The sequence below is a fragment of the Mus musculus genome, chromosome 17 (assembly GCF_000001635.26).
Source record: "Mus musculus strain C57BL/6J chromosome 17, GRCm38.p6 C57BL/6J".
Taxonomy (NCBI): domain Eukaryota; kingdom Metazoa; phylum Chordata; class Mammalia; order Rodentia; family Muridae; genus Mus; species Mus musculus.
In genome coordinates, this window is record NC_000083.6 from 87,107,496 (window position 1) to 87,132,206 (window position 24,711).

Genomic DNA, 24,711 nt, shown 5'->3' on the forward strand with positions numbered 1-24,711 from the left:
GAGAGGCGTGGCCCAGCCCGCCCCCCACCCCGGGAGGTATTTTCCATTCCGGTGGGGGGCTGGGGGGGCGGGGGGAGGGGAGAGGGTGACGAGGGGGAGGCGGCCGGGAAGGGGTGGGGGCTGGCGGGGGCATCCGGCCGAGCTGGGGTCCCCGGGCTCCGTCCGGAGGAAGCGAGGCTGCGCCGCCGGCCCGGCAGGAGCGGAGGACGGGACGCGCGGGCGGTCGCGCTCGCCCTGTCGCTGACTGCGCTGCCCCGGCCCATCCTTGCCTGGCCGCAGGTGCCCTGGATGAGGCCGCCGCGCGTGTCCCGGCCGCTGAGTGTCCCCCGCGGTCGCCCGGCGCCTGCCCTCAAGCGGCCGCCTCTCCTTGCCCGGGTCCCCGTTTTCCCCCGGCGCAGTCCTCCTCCGGTGGGCGCCTCCGCACCTCGGCGCAGGCGGCACGGCCCTCGGGCCGGGATGGATCCGCCGGGAAGAGGAAGACAAGCCGGGGCGTTGAGCCCCTGCGCACGGTGCCGCCGCGCGTAGTGGGAGCTTACTCGCAGTAGGCTCTCGGTACGTCTCGGAGGAATTGCTTTTCGGTGGGAGTCGGGACACCTAAGGGGAAGAAGGGGTCGTCTGGGGCCGATAGGAGGGCATTCGTCATCGGGGTCGTGGTGGGTCGAGACTGGGTGGGGGAGGTCGTCGGTGCCCACTGCCAAGGGTAGAGGGGGTCCAGGCAGGTCACCTAAGAGCTCCATAGCTCCGACCTGAGGGTCCTCAAGGGCGACGATAAAAGGTCTACCGGGACGTGAAGGAAGGACCGGGGAGCGTGGATGCGGGAAAAGACTGGAGCATCTCTGGGGGGTTTAACCTGGGGTGGTTATTACAGGATGCGGAGGCGGCCGCAAGGAAGACCCCGCTCCAAGTCCTTGAGCTTTTAATAAATGGTTCTTTGGTGCTGGGACTTGGGCATTCGAGTAGCTGAAGCGGAGTGAGTTTGTGGAGAGGGAGTTGCATTGACAGAAGGATGCTGAGGAACAACGTGAATACCCTTGGTTTGGTTCTCAACTTTGAAGGCTATGGGGGTCAGCCACGAGCTTTTGGCATTTTTTTATTTTGGTGTTCCAAGCAAAAGGTGGCTGGCTGCTGGACTTCGTCAGTGATTCCTTATTTTAAATTGTATGTATATATTTGATGGGGTTGGGCAGTTACCAGTTCTCCTGGACATTCTTCCAACTACACCTTGACATTCTTACAGCAGCTTCTCATCTACACCGGAGGCCTGCTCCTTTCAAAGTTAACACTAGGCTAGACTGTCCTATTACGATTTACTGACATTTATCCTAGAAGACGATTAAGTCATGCTTGCTTTTAACTGTTTCTTTACAGGGCCGTGTAAAATTGAACTGCATGTTCTATAGAAGTTTAAAAATGGTTTCTCTTTAAGGAATGAAATGAAAAAGATGCTGGTGTTAGAAGGCTCTGCTAAAATGAGCTCGAGTGTTCTAACAGTTGGGAATTTAGTCAAATGCGTACTTTAATCTTAATAGTCTCTCGGATTCATAGTCCCTTTTTGAAATCGGCCTAGCAACGGAAGGAAGACACAGCAGGAAGCGGTGACTGTTGTCTGGAGTTCACCTTTGTGATTGTCCTGCAGGGATGTTACCTTTTTCATGTCTGTGGACTAGAAAGAGTAAGCTGAGAATTGCACAGCTAGTCTGTAGTCTCCTGTTAAACTCACACCTGTATTACTAATTTCATACATTTGTTGAGTTTCCTATGGCTTACAAAATGAAAACTCACTTGATTAGGGAGTCCTTAACATTTAGGGGGAAAAAAAATCTGAAGGCTACTTTGCTGGCTAATTAAAACATTTCTGCAAAAAAGTGCTAATATTTTTAATGGTTCTTCCCAGTTCTTGAAAAAGTAGTGGTTAATTATATATTTTTCTTCTTATTGTCCTTGAATTTTACCGTTTGTCCTTAGGGAGAATGTACTGGCATACAAAACAGCAGCTTAAAATATTGAAACATAACACCTTTTGACATTATAATGGCTTCTGCATGATTCACCTTGAGAATCATCTCTGGCGAGCCAGCAGTGGTGGGCTTTCCCTTCCTCTTCAGTTGGGAGTGGGCTGGCTGTCTCCTATTGTGGGCCTACAGCAAAACAGTTTACTGGCTGTGAAGTAATGGTGATAACTTTCACAAAAAGAGAATGAGAGGCCGATGAGTCATTTCTTTCCGAGCTGGAAGAGTAGAAGGTAGAGATGGTTATCCTGTGGATCGGGAATCGAGGCCCAGAGCTTCTGAAGGGACTGAGTTGCTGGTTGCTTTGGAGCAGGATTGGAGGGCCTGACCCTAGCTAGAGTGGCGTCCACTTAGTCTTCTACTTTATCCCATCCATCGTGATTGTTTCTGAAGACACCTAGTGCCAGCGATAAATGATTTCCGGGTTATTGTGATACTGTTCCGTTGTAATGATGGGGAACTTTGAGTGCTTTCTACACGAAGTGATACAGAACTGCATAAGCTTTTATTTGAAGTTAAAGACAATTATTAGCATTATTAGTGAAAATGCTAAGTTTCTTCTCATTGCAAAGAGACAAAACTGTCACCCAGATTAAAATATTGCATGAGCATCTTAGATGAAGCAAGTGTTCTATTTTGGGCTAAAATTAATTGAGGCTTTTAGAATGCAAAAGGGTTTTTGTATTTTAAGTGAATTGTGTGAGAATTATTTTCTAATTGTGGGATTTTCTTATGTCGAAGTAGATTTCAGTTCCTCTAAAAGGAAGTAGACTTACATAATTATGAAAATATAATTTATGCCATAGTTGTAACAGAGACAGGAGTTGTATTTCAGCCACTTAACACGCAGCTGCCCTGGTTGGGTGTGGTGCCCAAGTAATCAATACTCACAGCACTTGGGAGGCAGAGGCAGGATAGGTGCTAGTTAAGGGGCAGCCAAGGGCTACATAGTAAAATCCTGTCTCAGACGAAAAGAAAAGACAAAGGAAGTAGCTACCTTAAGGCATGTTGGTGAGGATTAACTGTGCCTAGCACATAGAGAGGGCACAATAAATACTAGACATTATTTTCTGTGTTCCATTAGGTTTAATTATGATGTATGCCTTTCTTTTTTCCCTCCTTGGTGCTAATGCTTTCTTTCAGGCTATAATAAAACAAAACACAAAACAAAAAAACCCAAAGCCCTGGATGAGTACACAAATGGAACCATCACTACCTGACTGGACATTTAGTGGAGAGGACAGGCTTACCTTAGACTTTAATTAGATCTCCATGTCAAGTTAATGTGTCCATTTCTCTGAGTGGTGGGGGACGTTTAGGCAGTGCTACCCCAAAAGTGCTCCTTTGGCAGGTTTCTGGATGGTTCCTCCACGTGCACACAGAGAGCAGCTGTGAGAAGCTGTCCTTGTGTGCAGGGGAACATGTAAAGAAATCTGTTGATGAAATAAACAGTTACTACAGCTTCCTTAAGGCCCCGATCTCTCCTGTCTGGATCTGTGAGAGGATGGCTACCTCCCAATCACTGCAGAGTGTCACATACTCTGAAGATGCTACATAGCTTTGGGGGCTCTTCTTGGAGGTTCTTTCTATCTGTGTGAGACGACAGTCTTTGTTCTGAAGTGCATCCCCCTTCCACCCTCCCAGAACCTAGTACCCTCCGCCCCAGTTTCTCAAGCCCCCCCCCTTCTTCTCTCCTGTCCCCACTGCTGACTAGAATCTAGAGCCTCAGGCATGCTAGGCCAGCCCTCCACCAGTGAGTTAAGTTTTTCTTCTGGCCCTTTCTTGAGCCTCATCTTTTCTGTGGCACCCATGCATGCAGGTTCTAAGTGTGTGCCATTCCTCTGCTCATCTGTCTTTTGATTTATTTATTTATTTATTTATTAAATAGATTCCGGTACTAAACCTTGGGTCTGGGAGGAGAATACCCTTTCTCCAGTATCTCCGAGAAACCCTCATTCCAATTTCATTATTCCAGATTGAAAGAGTGTTGATGCTTCTTTGTAGGTATTCTGCAGAAAGCCCAGAGTTCTAGAGCTTTCTAAGTGAGCTCAGATAAGGGAAGAAGAGTTTATAAGGCCTGTTACTGACTGCAACTACTTTCTGCTAATTGAGCAATGTAGACGAATCATTGAACCCTGTTGTCTGTTAATTTCTCATCAACATTTTACATATTTACTGTATGTGTGTATGTATGTGTGTAAGCATGTGTGCTGCTTAGAGGACACCTGGTAGGACTCGGGACTTGTCACCTACTGTGTAGGTTCTGGGAGCGGAGCCCAAGTTGTCAGGCTTGGTACCACAAGTGCCATTAACTGCTGAGCCACCTATCCTTATTAATGGAGGTTTTTTGTTTGTTTGTTTGTTTGTTTGTTTGTTTTAAGCTTTCCTCATTAATTATTTGGGTAGCTCCAACTTTAAAAAATAAAGTTCTTTTACTTTGCCGTAACTCAGGTCCAGCTAGTATTATGACCTTGTGGTTTGGCAGATGTGACAGGTGGGGGAGTTAATAGCTATTGTTAGCAGGCCAGAGTTGCCTGGAGTCACCTGAGAGTCAGTCACCTGGAACCTAGGGTTATAGTTGTCTTTCACTTTTATAGAATTTTAATGTTTGAAGAGTGACCGGCTCCTAATCTTTTGTTTATTGTAAAGATGATAATTTTATCACAGTTTCGGTTATTTGTTGGATTCATGACTTAATGGGATTCTATAGAAACAAAACAGGTTTTCTTTGGGTTTATTACATATTCTTGTATTCAAATTACATGAATACATTGATTAGTTAAATATGATTTTAGAAGGCATCAAAAATACATTAAAGTAAAACAGGCACTCGGTCAGTTCTCTCTCACTAGGTTGGAGAGAGAGAGTATGTGTGTGTGTTGTTGTGTGTCATTGAGCATGGTCTGTCACTCAGGGTGCGTGGCTGAGTAGACCATCCGCGATGCTTCCTCAGCTTCAGTGAGGTTGTTGGAGAATGCATGGAGCAGCATAAAGCCCAGTGAGTTCTTCATCTGCACTGGCCAGGTGATTTCTTTGTTAGGAAAAAGGGGTCTTTGGATCTGGTTAGGGAAGGACAAGTCTTGGAAGGGTAATTAGGCTAGACTATTGGCCCGTGTTAATAGTGGGTAAATTTTACTTGGGTAGTTTAAGTGAAAATTAGTTGCCTGCCTTGAAGAACAATTCAAATAAATGATTGGAAAGAGACCATAATGACACGGTTCCATCTCCACACATTCGTATATGCGGTTTCAATACTGTGGGGAACCAAAATATGCCACCCCAAAATATACTTCCTTGGCATATTTAGAAAGACTGTCGACACTGGAAGAGTTTTAAAGAGCTGTCTTTTTGTAGAAGAAATTTCCATCTATAAAATAAATCTGCCCTGGTAAACAGTGCTGCACTCGAGGCTTCTTCGAGTCTCCCTTATCTCCTTAAGGTGGATCTAGGAAAGATCGTATCCGGAAGAGAGATTAGAGGACTACAGCTCCCTCAGACTGATTGCCCCAGGCTGTCACCTAGTCTTTTGAGGGCAGCACCTTAGAGTCTGTCTGCCTAACTACACACCTGTTATCAGTTGTACATTCTCCTTGCTCCACTGCAGCCCCACAGGGTTGGTTGCCACCTCCTCCCCAAGCCCTTTTGTCCCCGTGCTTTAGGATATTATGTAAACATCAATCCAGGGGCCTTCTCTGCTACACTTTGTCTTAGGCCTGTAGTCTGCTCTTTTCAGCCACAGGTCCCTCATCTGTAGATTCAACCTTGCATTGGAAAACACTGTGGGGAAAAGTCTGCCCTGTACTGAATAGGTATGGAGTGTTCTTCCTGTTGCTTGCTCTCTGACAGTCCAGAGTAAGAGCCATTGGCACTGCTGTCCCTTATTAGTGTACACAGCAGCTGGGAATGTAGCTCAGGTATTGTAGAGTGTTTGCTTAGCTTGCATGCAAAATGGTGGATCCCCAGCACTGCCTATAAATAGGGTGTGGGAATACATCTATAAACCTGGCAGGAGTAAGAAGACTATAGGTTCAAGGTCATCTTCAGCTATGTAAAGGTCAAAGCCAGCCTGAGGGACATATGAGACCCTGCCTTAAAAAAAAAAAAAAAAGAAAGAAAAAGAAAAACCAGAAGAATGCATACAGATTATATGCAAATGCTATGCCATTTCACTTAAGGAGCATCTACACACTCTGAGTGGGGTGGGGATGGGGTGGGGGTCCTGGGAGCTGCTCCTCCCCGGTTGTTTTAGATCTAAAGGATCTCTAAGCATCACATAGAACATCAGGCTGTTTACAGGAGACTGCAGTCTAGCTTACCCTTCATTAGATCAGTAGAAGGATCAGCTTCATTTTACATTTTTTAAGTAATTTAATAGACTGGCTGTGGAAGTTGCCAGTATAGAGCCAGTGCCATCCATGTGCCGTTCCCGGTGGTTAAGTCCGGCAGCAAGGAGGGGCTTAGGAACACCCCTTGGTGGGTTTTCATGTAGTCTGGGGAGCATACATTTGGATGAAGATACTCCAAATTCTGTTTCTAGGACCTGGCTTGTAACCCAGGAAGGGGATCCAGAAGTTACATAGATGGCTTCCTTGAAGGCATTTATTACAGTTGTTGTTGCACCAGAAAGTCCAATTATATATCAAGAGTTGTTGGGCATGCTTCTGGAAACAGAGGTGGTATTGTGCACAGCAATGATTATCAAGAGGTTTCCATTTCTTTAGCTATTATTCTACAGCTCCTCTTTCCCTTCATTTGCTAACAATTCTGAAAGGTGGGTGGCATTATCCAATTTACACAGAGGAATTGACTCAAGCACATTAAGTGACTTTCCCAAGACAGCTATTACGTGGTGGATTTGGGACCAAGTCTCAAGTCTTTTGATCATTAATCCTTAGGATATTAAAAACATCTCTTAATAGATTAATTTAAGGCTTATGGGGTACTTTTAACGTCTTGCCTAGAGAGTGTATATAGATATTGTGAGAGGACTATAGACAGGGTTTAAATTATTCCCTCCCCCCCACCCCATGTGAGTGAGTGTGTGTGTGTATGTGTGTGTGTGTATGTGTATGTATGTATGTGTGTGTGTATGTGTGTATGTGTGTGTATGTGTGTGTGTGTGTGTATAGCTTTAGGTTGCTCTGATGACTCTTTAACTTAGTCTGGCCTTGAACTCAAGAGATCTTCCTGCCTCAAGCTCCCTACTGTTTTATTTTTAAGAACGTGGCAGGATAGACCTGTAATCCTAACATTCAGAGGCTGAGGCAAGATCATTACAAATGTGACTCCAGCCTGAGGACTACATAGCCATAGAAAACCTTTGCTCAGAAAGAAGGGGGAGTTGGAAGGATGGCCCAATGGTTACGTTCACTGGCTATTCTTCTAGAGGACCCAGGTTCAGTTCTCAGCACCCACATGACAGCTCACAACCATGTATAACTCTAGTCCTAGAGAATCTGATGCCCTCTTCTGGCTTCTATGGGCACCAGGGACACACGTAGTATACAGACATATATGTAGGCAAAACAAAATTTTTAAAATTAAAAATTTTTAAAAAGGAAAAATTCTTTTCAAGAAAAACTAGAGATGGTTTGCTGTGTAGTTTTGCCCTTTAAAGTTGGTAGGTCGGTCTTGGCCACCCGTAAAATGCTGCTTTGGTTGACTGTGAAATTGTGAACCTTAATGATTGTTACCAAGGAAAATGATAGTTAGTAGGGAAGGCACCGAATAGGAGGACTGTCTCTGGGTCACCGGAGTAGTGAGTGTCTCAGGGCAAATATTAGGCTTGCACTGGGACAGGCAGAAGATGCCCCGACTGAAGAGGGGCTTGAGCAGAGCAGGTGGAGAGAGAGGGAGGCGAGGGGACTATTTCAGCATGTTAGAGGAGCCCTGAGCCTCCAAATAGTCTCAAAGCTGAGAGCAACCACAGGAAAGGACCAGAGCAGCTCTCACTGTACCTGGTCTCTTACATGTGCTTGTGCATGCTGTGTGTGTGGAAGTGAGTTCGTGGTGACCGAGTAAGTGTATCTGAAAACACCCTGTGAGTTTCAAATGGCACGCATGTGAGAGCGCTGGGTAAGAAACCCTGATGGTCTTGAACAGGAGCCGGGTGGGGGGTCAAAGGAGCAAACACCTGGGGATGGGGACACTTTGGAGACCACAGTCCAGGAGACAGATGGGAAAAGAATTGAATTACGCGTTCATAGAAGGTCACAAGAATGTCACAGGTCTGTAAGGTAGCAGTGGTAAGGAGGTGGGAGGAGGAGCCAGCGTGGAGTCTCCTCTTAGTGGATGCAGATGGTGCTAACACAGCTGTGAGAGGAGCTAATTGCGAGTTGGCTGCGTTGTCTGATTGTTTCTTCACTCATTATTTCTGCACAGGGCTAGCTAATGGCTTTAAATAGTAGAAGGGAGCTCGTAAAAATAAAATAAGCCAGCCTGAGTTACTATTTATTCTGTATTATTAAAAATGAAAGGGCACAGTGTGTTTAAGGAGATGGGTAAAATTTGAGCTTCCTAAATGAGTATGAGAAGAAAATGAAGACGTTAGACTTGATCCAAGGTGGAGCAGGAATATAGTGCAGTATTAAAGTTTGGGGTTTTATCTGGCTATGTGCGTTGAAAAGTAAGGCTGTTTGCCTTTTTTAAAAAAATTATGGCCATAGAGGTAATAAATATAATATTCTGGAGGGAAGGAGAGTGTAGACCTTACTTACCAGTAACCACATATGGCAAGATGCATGAGGGAATTCGGTGACCCTGTCTGACCTCTCACTAGGACATTGCAATTGAGGATGTCATTGAAGACTGCCTTTGTATAAGAAAGATTATCTGATAGCCTGAGTCAAGGAATTTGTGATGGAATGGAAATGACACCTGGGTTTTGAGAAGTATAGGAAATAGTCTCTAGACTTGGGTTAGCTGGGGTGGTAGAAATTGAGCATAAGCTAGCCAGCTTGGCAGAAGAGTTCCACATGTAAACTCCAGAGTGGGGAGTGTTGGGTTTACATGTCCACAGATGATTTTTAAGTAAATCATGGCACGACCAGGATACCAGTTAGCATTTAAGTCTAGATCAAGAATCTGGTCTTGTTTATAGATACAATTGGGAAAGCATTTAGTTTGTTGCTGAAAAATCGTTAGTATGGCAAATAATAAGTATAGCTTCTAAATGATAATGTATTCGGAACAAAAAAAAGTCCTAGCACTTGAATTCACAACGATAAAATTAAAAAAAAAAAGTTAGAAAAAAATTTTTTTCGAGATAGGGTTTCTCTGTATAGTCCTGGCTGTCTTGGAACTCACTCTGTAGACCAGGCTGGCCTTGAACTCAGAGATCCGCCTGCCTGTGCCTCCCAAGTGCTAGTATTAAAGGCATGCGCCACCACTGCCCAACCTGTTTTTTTTTTTTTTTTTTTTTTTTTTTTGGTAAAGAATTATTTGTTTATTTTATGTATATAAGTACTCTGTAGCCGTCTTCAGACACACCAGAAGAGGGCATCAAACCCTGTTACAGATGGTTGTGAGTCACCATGTGGTTGCTTTGAGTTGGGGTTCTGTGAGAAATAAGGATGGGTAGACAGCTAGGAACTAAAGCTTGGATTTGAGGCTCCCACGAGCAACTTAGTAGAAAGCTGAAGTGAACAGGATGAGAATGTAACAGCAGCTTACACTCAGCTGACAGCTGTGTTTCTTCTGTCTGATAACCTGTTTATAGCCTAGACAGCATTGATTAGCTATGTGCAGTCTAAAGCCCAGGTCTGTCCTTCATTTTGTTACTATATATCTCTATAACAGTGAATCTTAAATTTCATTGACTTGGAAGTTTTATGGGTCTCAAAATTCTGGTTTAGTAAGTTCGTAGAGGGCCAGGTGAGTCTAACACACACAGAACCATTCTTAAGGATGGACAGATAGTAAAGAGACAGAATTACAAGGGTTTTTTTGTTTGTTTGTTTGTTTGTTTTGGTTTTTGGTTTTTTGTTTTTGAGACAGGGTTTCTCTGTGTAGCCCTGGCTGTCCTGGAACTCACTCTGTAGACAAGGCTGGCCTCAAACTCAGAAATCCGCCTGCTTCTGCCTCCCAAGTGCTGGGACTAAAGGCATGTGCCACCACACCCGGCCAAAATTACAAGTTTTGGTCATTGTTTTCATTAAAAAAAAAAGAATCAGAATCAGAAGTATAGTATACATGCAGTAAAATACAAACATTCTAAGTATACTTTTTAATTTTTTTTTTTACTTGTTTCATGTATCTGAGGCTGGCTTTGAATTTTGACCCCTTTGCCTCCACTTCCCACAGCCAGGCATCACGGGTCTGAGCCACAGAGCCCAGCCTCAGTTCCACACTCAGTTAATTATCCATATGATTAACAATTTCCTTCAGTCCCAAAGATCCCTTGTGCCTGTTCCATTCTTGTTTTCTCTTTTTTACACACCTGCAGCCAATGTTCTGCTTTCCCCCCAGTATAAGGCGAGTCTCAAAGCTGCAGAGGGTGGCTCAGGATAAAGTCCTTGCTGTATAAGCATGCCGGCCGGAGTTTAGACCCCTAACATCTATGTAGAAAGCCAGGTATGACTGCATGATCAGCCAGTGTAGATGAGAGGGCAGGCATGGGGTCAACCAGAGACCCTGTCTCAGAAAAGAAGGTGAAGAGCAGTAGAAGAGGCCTGATCACACATGGTGTGCACGCACAGGTGCCTGTGATGCACACCCCGTACACACCACATGTGATATGTGTGCACGGGCGCCTGTGATGTACACCCCATACACACCACATGTGATATGTGTGCACGGGTGCCTGTGATGTACACCCCGTACACACCACATGTGATATGTGTGCACGGGCACCTGTGATGCACACCCCATACACACCACATGTGATATGTGTGCACAGGTGCCTGTGATGCACACCCCATACACACCACATGTGATATGTGTGCACGGGCGCCTGTTCCTGTCCACCACATACACACTACTAAGACTAGTGCTGTTGTAGAGTTTAGTGAAGGGAGTGGTAGGCTGCAATGAATACTTTTGATATCTTTTCTTAGGGCCCTCTTTGCTCCTTAGGGAATACTTAGAAGTGCAGCTGTACTTGAAGTAGAGTTTCTGAGGTGGATTTGCCACTTTACAGTCTATGCTTGTTAACTTCTCAGCTTGACTGGCTCAAGAAAGGCCCAAGAGAATAGAAAGCTCATCTCCAGAGAGAACTGTTTAAGGGCTGCTCACCCTGCATGTGGGCAGCAGTGTCCCCTAGGTTCTGGGTCTTAAAAGAGGACAGTGTGGGTTACCTCCTGGTGCGAAACTTTCTCTGATGGGTGACTTGTGATGGCATTGGCTGTATGTCCTATTCTCCATATTCTGGCCACGGTGGGGTGAAACCTAGAAAGCAATGATCTAAAGTAAATGTGTCCCCTTAACGCAGTGGCTCTCAACCGTCCTGATGCTCTGGCCCTTTAATAGAGTTTCTCATCTTGTGGTGATTCCCCAACCAGAAAATTATCTCTGTTGCTGTTTCATAACTGCTATGTTGCTACTGTTATGAATCACAATGTAAATATCTGTGTTTCCCATGGTCTTAGGTGACCCTGTGAAAGGGTTATTCTCCCCACAGAGGGACTGACGCATGGTCGAGAAACACTGCCTTAAGGTGTTTTCCCTGGGTATGTTGTTAAGGGCACAGGAAACTGACAGACATACCCTCTCCCTCAGAGAGTTGTTTACATCAGGCCTTCCCCACTGGTCTAGCTGCCATGTTGGGGTCGCTCATTGTGGTTTGAACTTCACTTTCCTGGCAGTTATTGATAATTGAGTACTCTGTCGTGTGCTCATGGGGCATCTGCATGTCATCTGCATGTTATCATTTGTGAAGCATGTGTTCAAAACGGCCAACTGTCTGTTTGCCGAGTTTTAGTGTTTCTTTCCGTCTGTGGTATCTATTCATGCTGGTGCCTTCTGTTGTCTGCCTGCCCACCACATACACACTACTAAGACTAGTTGTGCTGTTGTAGAGTTTAGTGAAGGGAGTGGTAGGCTGCTGCTAGTTTCCTGGGTCCTCCATAGCAATGGAGGGTATAGATCTCTGTTTATTTAGATCTAATTTCTTGAGCAGTACTGTATACTTTACTGTGGAAAGTGTTTTTTTTAAAGTTTGTAAGATTTTTACCTTCATATCTATATTTCTCAACTCTTCTCAGAGTCTCTTGTGCTCTGCCCTGCAGCTTGTGGCTGCACAATTCTTCCTGTGTCTGACCCTAGCATCTTAAGCATATGGACCTGGAAAGTCACTTTAGTGACTCAGATTCCTATACTTGCAATGTATAGAACATCTTAGAAATCTAGAGAATGTGAATATTGAGAGAGATAAAAGAATGTAGTTGATGGACAAATGGACTCTAGGGTGGCGGCATTCGTCCACCCATTCAAAAATGGCTGTGATGTGAATGTTCTAGAATACATTTTCTTTAGCTGTTGCAGACCTGGAAACTTACTGTGCCTGGAAAAATAGGTTTTTAGTTTAAACAAACGTAGTGAATACTTAATATAGAAGGCAGCCTATTTTTACATTTTATTAAAATTAGATGGTGTCAAAGAGTGACAGTTTAGTATCTGCCAGAGACCACAGCTCATTCCCGTCCTCAAGGTTGGAGACAGTGTTTTCGTTTTCTCAATCGGTAGACTTTGTGAAGGGCCGTGTAGTTGCAGGAACGTTGTTTAGTATCTTGAGCTTCTATTTTCATCAGAATACTGACAAGACCCAGCTACTTTGTAGACTCTTACTTATGTGTATGGCACTGGGGTTGAGCGTGTCTTGTGACATCCCAGGTATGAAGTGTGTTCCCACAGAGCTGTCCCTGTCCCTGTTTTACTCACTCAGAGACAGGATTTCATTTAATTGCCTGGGGTGGGCTTGAACCTCTGCTGTAGTCCAGGCATGTCTTGAGCTCATGATCCTCCTGCCTCAGCTTCCAAGTAGGACTCTAGGCCTGTATCATTAGGTCACTTATCTCATAAGACTGCTCTGAGGACTAACTAGAGTCATTCAAGTCATTCCAGTAAAGCAAATGTTTGCTTTGCCCTTGGCTGCTCTTCAGTAATTGTTAGGATTGTTTGTTTTCTGAAGGTGGGAAGGGATGTGTTAGGTGTCTAGGGGAAGTGGGAGCTGGGAGCTGGGGACGACCAAGATACGTTGTGTACATGTATGAAATCTGCGTTTAACAAGACTGTTTTCTTCCTCTTAGAAGGCTCAGGTCTGAAGCGGGAAGCTGATCTTTTATTACAGATATTGCTGGCGCCGTGGAGGTGAGAGAATGCTAGTGCTGCTTGATTCTTGTGAACTGTAACGCTGCTTCCATAGGCTGAGAGAGAGCTCTGTTAGTATGTATCAAGAATCTTTGTTTTAAAGTTTTGTTACCTCCAAATATAGACCATCTCCTTAGGATACTTTTTCAAAAGGAAATATTTAAAGTACAATGAAGAAAAGCACAGTGGAGGTAAAATCATCTGCATTAACAGCTTTCTAGAAGTTTCTGTTACCCGTGTTTCCCAATTACAGCCTCTGAAGATAAACAAAGATAAAGTCGAAATCATCATGATGGCTACCCCAGTGTCCCATCTGAAAGTCGAGGGATGGAATTGGGGCAGGAACACAGCAGTATGGTTCACAAGAGGACAGATCCTGTTTTAAGAGGTTGATCAGTTCTGTCATGAAGGTACATTCCTGTTCCTTCCAAATACAGTGTTTCCCACGACACTGAAGGGAAACGGCAGCTGCAGCTTTAATGGCTTTGCTGTTATAGAAACTTCTCTGACATTAACGAGAACAGTTTTTATACGGTAGGTGAGTAAACGAACTTCATTCCTTTTCTTTCAGATGGAAGATTATTGACAGTAATTAATTATTGGAAGCTTGATGATCACTAATTTGCCTTCTGCCTCGGGAGTTCTGGATTGGGGCGCTCTCTGGCAGGCACCTAGAGCAAAAGAGCATTCAGTTTCTCTTCCTAAAAAGTCCGATCAAGCTTTCAAACAACTGGCTATTCAGACCCAACACGTTCTCTGCAGTGTAAGTAGGGATCTCGAGGCAGTTTTCTCATTGGTCAGTCAGACAGAACTGTGAGTTGTAGCTCAGTAGCCACCCACATATCTATCATATTATATCAGCAGTGATATAATCAGAAATCAGAGCCAAGACCAGACCAGAAGACCCGGGCTCCAATGCCCTTTCTGTGTTTGCCATATACAACCTGGATGTAGTTTTCTATATCTCACCTGGTGTTGTAGGTTATTAAAAACAGTATAAGATTGTCCTTCCTTTTGGAACATATTTTTCTGTAGAGGTGAATTTGAGGTCTCCAAAATGATCTGAAAAGAAAAGAATGAGTTGCGATATTAATTGTAAGTTCTTTTAGAAAATCAGCACACAGACACCAGAGCATGATGTAGGTGTGAAAACAAAGTTGTATGTTGGATGGCCGGGTGGGAGAGAGAACGACTGGAGTGAACCGTAGGACGGCAGTCAGTGATACGGACACAAGTGCTGTGCTGTTACACATTCTCAGAGAAGATGGTGTGGGAGGACTGAGGGTGCTCGGTGCTCGGGTGCTGGAGAAATCTAAGAAAGTGGCAAAGACTCCACGAGGCAGCCAAAGTGGAGAGAGAGAGACGGGGCTGGGGGGAGGCTGCTGGATAAAAAATGGGGTGTAGGACCATGTGCCTGTGTCTGCAGTTCTGGGGAGGCAGAGTCAGGAGGCTTCCTAAGACTTGCCGACTGCCATTCTAACCTAATTTTAGGGAAGTGAAGGGTCAAAGACAATTCAAAACGTAAGGCAGGATAGTTAAGGGCAATAACTGGAGTGGAATTCTGATTTCTTGACATAGCTAGGAATATGCAGAACGGGGACAAAATTCATGTTGTTGATTATAGAATAACATCTTAGAGTACACAGATGTAGGATTAAGTGTCCTGAATTAGAGACTTTCTGCTTTTATTTAGAGCAGGGTCTTAGAGCTTGCACTCTCTGCCCCGGGCTGTACCCGCAGTTGTTGTTACCCAGTGTCACATCCGCTTATCTTCTCCTGGAAGTAGTTTATCTGTAAACATGTCTGTATACAAGGCGATGCACTTGCTGTCACTGGCCAGTTCCCTGTAACTTGCTGCTAGCCCCCAGGGCCTCCTGAGACTGAGGTTCACAGTGACGGAACCTGAACCTGTCATTACTCTTGCCACTGATTGTCCACCGCATCTGACCTGTCCGGTGCCGAGGACTCAAATGCCACCCGCTTTCTCCTTGGAAAGTTTGAATGCTTCTTTCATTTATTCTGCATTTTACACATAACTGTGGGTTTATAATATAAAATTAACTTGGTATTATCTAAGATCTACTTCTGTTTTAAATAGCACATTTTTCCAATTTGAAAATTAGTACTCATCAAATCAAATGTTTAGAAATTAAGAAAAATAAAATTACAATAATCAAAAACTATGCAGAGATCGTCTCAGTGGTAGTGTTCCTTATCTATAAGTTTTTTGATACTTTAAATCTATTTTTATGTCAGGTACATAAATGTTTTGCCTGCATGTTTGTGTACCACATGTGTCCCTGGTGTTTGGAGGCCAGAAGGCATCAGAGTCCCTAGCTGGGGTTATTGATATTTGTGAGCTGACAGATGGATGCTGGGAGATGAACTTGGGGAAGGGCAAGGCCTGCCAGAGCCATGGATGCTATGTGTACTATGTGTGTCAGAGCCACGTGTGCCATGCGTACCACATGTGCCAGAGCCATGGATGCTATGTGTGCCATGCCCGGCTGGCTAGAGTGTCTTCAGTCCTACTGACTACCCATGCTGGCCTCAGACTTTAAACTCCTCCTCTATTGGTCAGCCAGCACTCACAGAATCATGAAGTCTTCTAACCATCGTGCTCTTTCCTTCTAATGCATTTCTTTCCCCATCACATGGAGATGTCTTCTGTCTCTGATGTTTACAATCATAATTTAAACTATTTTTATTTTTTAAAGCAAGATCTTACCGTGTGGTTTGGTTGAACTGATGCTTGCCTGCTGACTGCTGACTGCACAGGGTGAGCGGCCGTGCTCGGCTTGTCACCACTTTTTTTAGTGGCAGATTTGTGTATGTTTGGTTGGTTGGTTGCTTTGTTTTGTTTTCTCTGTGCAGCCCTGGCTGTCCTGGAACTTGTTCTGCGGACCAGGCTGGCAGAGGCTTGGCAGCCTCTGACTTCAAGCCCATCCTCATCTGCATAGCAAGGTCTACCTACGTAGTCTTGGGGGGAAAATTGTTTTTTCCCATTGCTTCTCAGCATTTGATGGATCAGGTTTTGTTTCTGTTAACAAACTAAAGGTTTTTGATGATCCCGTTTCAAAATAAGATAGTTGCCCGGTGATGCATAAAACAAAGGAAGGGGTTTGACTCGGGGATTGTATCTGTAACCTTAGCTAGTCTGCTTCTGCACATGGTGTAAATGAATCTAAAACATCTCATTTTCCTTTGACCTTCCCAGTCCCTCCCTCCGTCAGCTCTCAGTTCTCTGCTCTTACGGTGGGAGAGCAGCTGGATCACTAGGAAGACATAAGACAGGAACCCCCAGTGCTTTCTTCCTGCGATTTATTGCAAGTGAAGTTATTAGCAGCTACTTATTTCTCTTTAGAACTAGAATTTGGGCTGGAAGTGTATTATCCCCACGTCTGTAGATGCGCGGTAAATGTGTCCTAAGCCATTTTAGATAAAGAGTAAAGGGGAAAGCGTCGTCATCAGAAGCGCTTGAGGGCTTAGCCATGTCTTTTGTGGTTAGATGGGACACTTTAGGTTGCTGGCATTATGGAGAGAGGAAACAGTCCTGCGAGTGGATAGTCACGGTATTCTGTATGGCTTAGCAGTCGGGTGCGATGAGCTCATGGTCCCCACGAGACGCTTTTCTGGACTCAAGATACTCACCAGGTTCTTTAAGCAAGTTACTTGCTTTGCTGTTCGGCTGGTTTGTTTCTTAACCGCCCTTTGGTGGTATGCGGGGCCCAGGGGGTTGGGGTGGGGTGGGGGGGCTGAGGTTGGCGTCTTATGCCCTAGGATGAGTGACCTGATTATACCACTGAGTGCATGTAGATCCGGTGCTCGGTGAAAGGACTTGACTTACCTCCCTGCATATGGAAGACCAAGGCAGGAGAAGCTCAGCAAAATCTCTGCAGATACCCAGCAGCCTTTGCTTTGGATACCCAGCAGCCTTTGCTTTGGATACCCAGCAGCCTTTGCTTCTGCTCCTAACACCCCATCTCCTCTTGTATGTCAGAAGCACTACACTGTAGAACCCCGACCTACACTTGCCTTGTATCATGTTATCCTGGTAACATGAGGTGGTAATTGTTCCTATTTTTAGATGGCAAGGTTGAGTGAGACATCTCACACAGCTAATGAATGCTTGAATATGACACTGGGACCAGCTAAATCCAAAGCATGTGTTCCTTGTGTTAGAGCCTAGCAGTGAGGCTGGCCAGATAAACATTTCAGTGACTGGCATGCTTATTAGTCTATTACACAAGATACTTTACCAGAAAGAACAAAACATACATAACCTGTTAGGATTTTATGTTTTCTAGATGTCCAGCATCATAGACTGCCATTTAAACTGTAGCAGTGTTTTATAGACTAAAAAGGAATTCTCAAGCGCCTGCACACACACGCAGAAAAGAGAGTACGGATTATGTTGTTGGACCTTGTCCAGGTCTGCACAGATTAGCCATCCGTAGTTTATGTTGTAGACGAGCTATACTTGAACTGCTAAGGAACGCGCTGAACTCGCAACAGTCTTTCCTGGGAAGCGCTATAGACGCTTGAATGGGTGATGGACATCTCAGTCTGGCAGGTATTATATATGGGAAGATATTGACGTTTATGGTGTGGCCTGGGAGAAGCAAAGGGGAAAAAACCAAAGCCCTGCCGATGTGAAGCAGCAGTGCGGTGGCCGGGGCCTCTGCTGTGCTGTGCCGCGTGGCCGGAGCCTCCGCTGTCCAGCAGTGGCCAGAGCCTCCGCCGTGCCGCGCGGGGCCGGAGCCTGGAGCCTCCGCCGTGCCGCGGAGCCAGAGCCTCCGCTGTGCCTTGCCGCGTGGTGGCCGGAACCTCCGCTGTGTGTCCTGGAGCCCTGGGCTCTGTGTGTGTGTGCTTTCTGAAGTTCCTATCACTCTGTGTTGCTGGTCTCATCCACCTCATGTAAGAGACACACTGAGAAGCTGAAATGTGACCTGGCGAGTGCAGCCTCCCCTCCAGCCCCTTCAGGCTTAACTATTTCTAGCCTGTGCCTTTTCCTTCGCTTGCCTGAATCAACAAGCAAAGTGCTGGCTTAGTGTAAGAATAGTATATGAGGTGGGCCTGGAGCTTCCTGCCTCGTGACACTACACTGTACATTAGAAGTAGGAGAGTAAATTTAAGAAATGAAAAATGTAAAATTACTTATTTTTTTTTAAGTTAGAAAAAAATAGACCTTAAATTGACCTTCTGTCATCAAAGGATGTTATTATGAAGTCCATGTGACACTGTGACTCTTAATTTCTTTCTTCTTTTCATTTATTTTTTTTAACTGTTATTTCTCTTGACCAGCATAGAAAAACACAAGAACTTCTTAAGTATCATTTCTTTGAGTTGGGCGTGTGCTAGCAAACACATTGTTAGCATCAGTGAACTTGGTATAGATGATTAGTTCTAGCAGTAGCAGAACATTATAGGTGTCTTGCAGTCTTATTCAAAGGATTTTATAGTAGATGGGGAATTGAAACCAGAATGTTCAGGGCTGGGAAATTATCTCACTGAACAATGCTTTTTCTACTGTGCACAAGACTTGGGTCCAACATCCCTCCTCAGCATTACTGGGAGAATTAAAATGAAGCCAGAACATCTATGGTAGGGCTGTGAATAAAAGAGCATAGTAGGGCTGTGAATGCCAGATCATAGTAGGGCTGTGAATAACCGTGTTCTTGGGATTCGTTTTATCAGATCGTCAGTTCATTACATCTACAGTCGAGTAGGCCAGGGGTTTTTGGAGTGCATTTGCAGCCTTTGTCACATTTTAGTGCTAAGGCTTATGCCGGGTAGGTAGGTAGAACAATCTTAGGACAGGCGAAGGCCAGAAGTCCATGTCGGGTGTTTCCTTATCACCCACATTCTCCTTTGAGGCAGAGTCTCTTGCTGGACCTGGAGCTCACCATTTTGCTAGACTCACTGGCCAGTTACATATATATGTTTAAATAATACATTGTGGAGGTTGTATGAAAGATAAATTTATAATGTGTGTATTAATGTGTTAGTCTTAATCTGGTTTTGAGATTTTTGTTGATAGAAACGCTCTTACATCTCATGAGTTCACTTCATGTGCTCCTGTGATCATCTCAATCATAGCATTTCAGAAGTTAGATCATCGTCTTCCTCCAAGCCCAACTGGCTCACGGTGTTCTGCCTTACCTGTCCTGTCTCTGAAAAAGCATCTTTATCACCATTTGCCCAAGTTATCCTGCCACTCCTACTTCTCCATTCTGCATTCTCAGTTATCAGCCTTCTAAACATCTCAGCTCCATCTCTGCTGTCAGAGCTCTTCCCCCACACCCCCAAGACAGGGTTTTTCCATGTAGCCCTGGTTTACCTGGAACCTGCTCTGTAGATCAGGCTGACCTCAAACTCACAAGAGATCCATCTGCCTCTGCCTCCCGAGTGCTGGGACTAAAGGCGTGCGCCACCACCGCCTGGCTATTACTTGCTCTCACTTGGGCTCTGCACTTGCCTTCAGTGTGGTCCAGCTTAGCCCTGCATCCTCTCAGTACAGACTACAAAGCCTGCTTCTCTGCAGCTTCCTCCTAGTGCTCTTGGCCTTACCTGCTAGGCTGTGCTGACTTTAGCGTTGTTCGTGCTCTGCACTTTGCTCTATCCGCCTCTCTGTCCCAATCCATTCCTTCCCATTCTGAACATCACCTCCCCAGGATTTCCTGTTCACCAGCCCCGAAGACAGGTTCTCTTCCTATGATCATGAGACGTTGTAGTACTTAATCGTGCTATCACTATGGACCTGGTGCTCAGTGAGCAAAGGCTCTTATCTGTCACAATCTGGACCAGTTGTCCATAGCTTAATAAAATGACTCACACATTAAAATCTAGCTCATTTTAGCAAATGTAATCACCCTGTTATCAGCCTTTGATTAGGGAACCAGTTCCAGTGCTGAGATGAGGTCACTGGTTCGCAAGTCCCGACTTTCTGTCTCACAGAACTCTGTCCACAGTGTACCAGCTTCGAAGCCAGTTGGGAATGCTCTTGATATATTCTAAATTTAGAATCTTTATAGATCTTTGGTACGATTCTTCAATTCACTGAACTATTTTCATTGAGGATTCTAAAGTCATTCACCTTAGGCTTGCAGTCCTCCCACACTCCATTATGGCAGTCAGCGTTAATTACATCCTATGATTTAGTCTAAGAGGCGCAAGCAGATTTAGGATGCTTAACTAACTCAGTATAGCTCAGCCAGGGCTCCACACTTTGAGTGCATATTCAGTCCATTTATTGATAGATCGTGTGCACTGCAGTGTTGTAACCTGGGGCGCGGGGGCTGAATCATATGATCATTTAAGCCTTTAAAGCATTGTTTATGTGGATCGCTTGCATGTGTTTCACTAATATTAGACAGCAGTGTCCACGATAATTAGATAACACAGACCAGATCACAGCATAGTGTTGAGACGATGAAAAATAAGTGTTTTGAAATAGTTCTCAGATCCTTCTGAAGTGTTTATAAATATGACAGGTCATACATCGCTAGAACTGTGGGTCATCTTTAATGGTAGTATTAATATTGTATTGTCATTTCCAAATGCTAAAATGCCTAAAGAATAGCAGATACGATTCCCATCCACACTGGCGTGGAAGGAACACTGGAGTCACTGTAATCAGTCCTAGGGCCCAGCTTTTCTTGTCATTGTAGTGCTGATTCGTGTATGAGAGACTCACTGAGCTGAGTCTGACCATTTTGAGCCGTGGAGGAGAGATTTGAGTTGGGCTCTAGTTTTTCTATCCACTGTGATGTGCAGTGTTTTAAAACATACTGAATCTATGTCTCATAAAACCTGAAATAGTCCCATTGCATCGAACTCCTGGAAATGATTTCAATTACTTTGTTTTTTATAGAAAATGTGTACTAGATACTACTTGATATAAAGGGAGTCTTTGTACTGTTTAGGTTTTTTAATGTAAAGTTTTGTAGTACTGGAATTTGATTTGATTCTACTTAAAGCTGATTTATTGCTTATTATATTAAATACAAGTTTTCAATAAATGCCATTTAACTTAACAAGTCATTATAAAACCAATTTCAAATTATAACTCTTTGAGGAAAATGGTAACTATTTAGAATATTGTCTTGATAGAGTTAAGCATGTGTGGAAATGTGAAAGGCTAGAATAGACCTTCACTTTCATTCCAGAAGCTGATCCATTTGACACTTAGCCCTTTCCTTCAGTCCTGTGTCGCTTTGTATAAAACCACAGAGTGGAAGGGTTGTGACGAGGCTCCAAAAGCTCCAAACCAAGCACATTTCCAAAGATTTAGCAGCAGAAACGCAAATGTGACATTAAGATATTTGGAATGCATTTTTTTTGCCTCAACTATTAATCACTATCAACACTTTTAAGTTTGCCGCTGTTATAGTCCCACCCCAGTAGCATTTCTACATTAAAAACAAAACAATGCAGCAGCAGTCTCCACTGTCTTCCCAAAGTCAGTATGTAAGCAAAAGAAAACAGTATTTTGTCAGGATGCAACCTGGGGTGCCTCTGCATTGCAGTGGCTTGCGTGTTCCATCTATGGAACCAGTCCAGGGGTTCCAGGCTAGAAGCTGCCTTGTTCTAAGTTTCCTCAAGACTGTAGAGTTCCATCTTGCAGGAAGTCCCTTAACCAGGAAGGGAAACAACTTGAAAGAGCACCCAGAAGTCCCTGAAACTGACCAGATTCACTGTTGACAGAGGAAGCAATAAGAGCCGAGTCCCCCTCGGACGAGTGGAGTCAAGCTGCAGACTGTGAAACCAGACTAGCTTCCTAGAACCAGAAACCAGCTGAGCGGCCTGGAGGAGGGTTAGCCAGCACAGGCACCTGGGAAGGGCACGCTCTTGCCTGTTGAGCGGCCTGCAGGCTGTGCAGGGCGCTCCAGGTTCCCAGCTTGGTGAGCTGTCACCCATGCTCGGGTGGGCCTTGGTGATGCAGCTGTCTCTGACTCATTTCTGCTTCTGTCAGTAACCCCTCACCTATAGGCAGAAAGTCCGAGCCTACTTGTGGGTTTTGAATACCCACCAGTCCCTGAGGTCAAAATCCCACCAATTATATAGCTCTCCCCAAGCTAAGGACTTGAAATTTCACCATCTCCACCCTGGCAAACTCCCCGAATGCCCTCCATAGGTCCCCCTCCCCTAAGAAACCCCTGTATAAGCCCACCTCCTGCTCACTTCTCCACAGCATCTTGCCTGAGCAGAGGCAGCCATCGTCTTCTTGCCTTTTTCCTAATAAATCACACGTGTGAGGTTTGCTCCCGACTGTCAGGATACTTCCCTTCGGAACTGCAACACTTGTATAGAGGAAGTCTCCCCCCTCAGAGCTGTAGCCCCTCTCATATTTCTGTGAGCAACCCCATAGTGCTCATGGCTCACCAGGTACCCATACTTTGTTCTTCATGGGCTTCCTAGCTGCTGTTAGTAGATGTGTATTGTGAGTCTCCTCAGGAAAAGGTTTGTCAAACAATCCTTGTGCGCTCTGGCAAGGGTGCATGTATTCTGCATGTCCTAATTGTTCCTGTAGCTTATGAACACTGTATCAGATGTACAGGTTTTGGTTTGGTCATCCTGTAAAACAGTTGCTTCTTCCTGTACGGTTTGCTCGCAAGGGAAGTTACCTTTTGAGAGCAAAAGGAAAACTGCTGCAGACACAGGAAGGTGTTCAGCACTGCGGTTTCTTGAGTACAACTCCTGTTGTGTTGAGGGTGGCACATCACTTGTTACGTGAGTCCTCGAGACCCCTGGAGTCCACTTAGGGGTCAGCCAACTTTCTGAAAAGGACATGGGTGGGGTGGATAATATGGTTTTGTAGATATAGGTTCTGTGACATGTTGTTTGTGGGGCTTTTGGTCCATGTCTTGACTGTCCACCCGAACCCCCACAAGGTCTCACAGTGTAGACACTGACTGGCTTTGAACTCTCAGAGATCCACCTGCCGGCCTCTGCCTCCTGAGAGCTGGGAGTAAAGAGACCCACTACTATATCCAGCCTGTTTGGGGGCTTTAAAAATCTCTTTAAAAATTTAAAACTGGGGGCTGGAGAGTTAGTTGGCTCAGTAACCCCTGGGTTTTCTTCCAGAGGAGCTAGGTTTGATTTCTAGCATCTACACAGTGGTTCACATTACAAACACCAGTTCCAGGCCATCAAACACCATCTCCTGGCCTTCATGGACACTGGGCACACACATGTATGCACATAAAGACATATATGTACATATACACACTACACATAGAAATACATTTTTAAAAATTTTAAGACTTTTTAGATCAAGTCTTTACAAAAACTGGTCACAGGCCAGATTTGTTCAGGTTGACCCCACCTCTCCTGCAGAAGTTGGAAACCAAAACCAAGTCTGTCAGAGAGTATAAAAGGAAATGTATTTCAGAATATTCTATTGAAAAGGAAAGAGGAGGGATGGGTGGTGGGCATTATAAGGCAGCACAGCGAATGCAAACCTTCCACACTAAGGGAAGATGCACAGTGATTTTATTTTCAGAAAATAAACACAGGTCACAGAGAACACGAGAAATTAGTATAGTGCTAGTTTTCAGAAGCTGTGCTTGAAGCTATAGAATAGTGGGGTGATACCTCAGACCTGCCAGGGTAAGGGATTTCCTACTTGGGATTTTCTTCTGAAAGGATCAAAAAACAAAACAAAAAACCCAAGAATGAAGTAGAATGGTTCCATTGCTGGAATAACGTAAAGGGACATCCAGGACAGCACTGACACCCACTGCTGCTCTTCACTGGGGGTTGGTGGTCTGTTGGAAGCTCAGTAGATACCAGGAAGCCCGAGCAAATAGGAGACGACAGTTATGTAGGGGAAGGAAACACTGGTATGAGAAGAGAGACATGACCTACCTCCACATGACATTTGTTTGCCCGTAGTGAAAACAGTAAGTAGTAATTTAACCGGAAAATGGACTTTAATTGTTTTGTGGAAGGAAATGTTGAGGGAAAGTCCATGCTGTGTCTAACAAATCAAAACCCATCATCTTCACATTGCGGAGCCATCAAGTAATCTCTAATCCTAGAAGTCCAGAGCACACCTACAAAGACAACAGAATCACCAGAGACACACGCACCAGGACTGTCTGTGAGTAACACTTAGGAGCAGAGAGCTGAGATCTCAGTTTAACAAGAAGACTGAGTGATACCAAGACATTGGAAGCCGAGTTAGTGTTGAGGGTTATGAAATTAGTAGACACTAACTTTGCTGTGAGCCTCCTCCACATACTTCCAGCGTTAAATCCTCTGAAACTACCTTTCAGATAGATGCAATATTTCTTTTGTTGGTGTTGCCATTCAATCAAGAACATTGTTGATCCAGTAGCTTTTTCTATTAAAAATGAGCATGGAGATACTTAATTAGTTTTAAGTAATGAATATT

The 24,711-nt window shown here is 44.6% G+C and overlaps 1 protein-coding gene across 6 annotated transcripts in view; it reads left to right on the forward strand.

Moving 5' to 3' along the window:
- The window catches only part of Socs5 (suppressor of cytokine signaling 5), a 30,370-nt gene that overhangs the window by 218 nt on the left and 5,441 nt on the right, over positions 1-24,711 (forward strand). Inside the window, exons 1-4 of one of the 6 annotated variants that reach the window (XM_006524672.4) lie at positions 144-552; positions 13,253-13,313; positions 13,567-13,723; positions 13,885-14,076. The exons of 1 other annotated variant lie outside the window; for it this stretch is intronic. The gene's annotated coding sequence lies outside the window, so the exon portion shown is untranslated. Of the gene's footprint in view, positions 37-69; positions 553-13,252; positions 13,314-13,566; positions 13,724-13,884; positions 14,077-19,697; positions 24,418-24,711 lie in introns of those variants that run through there. 4 more of the 6 variants (NM_019654.2, XM_030249919.1, XM_006524671.4 and 1 more) reach the window with 4 other exon arrangements.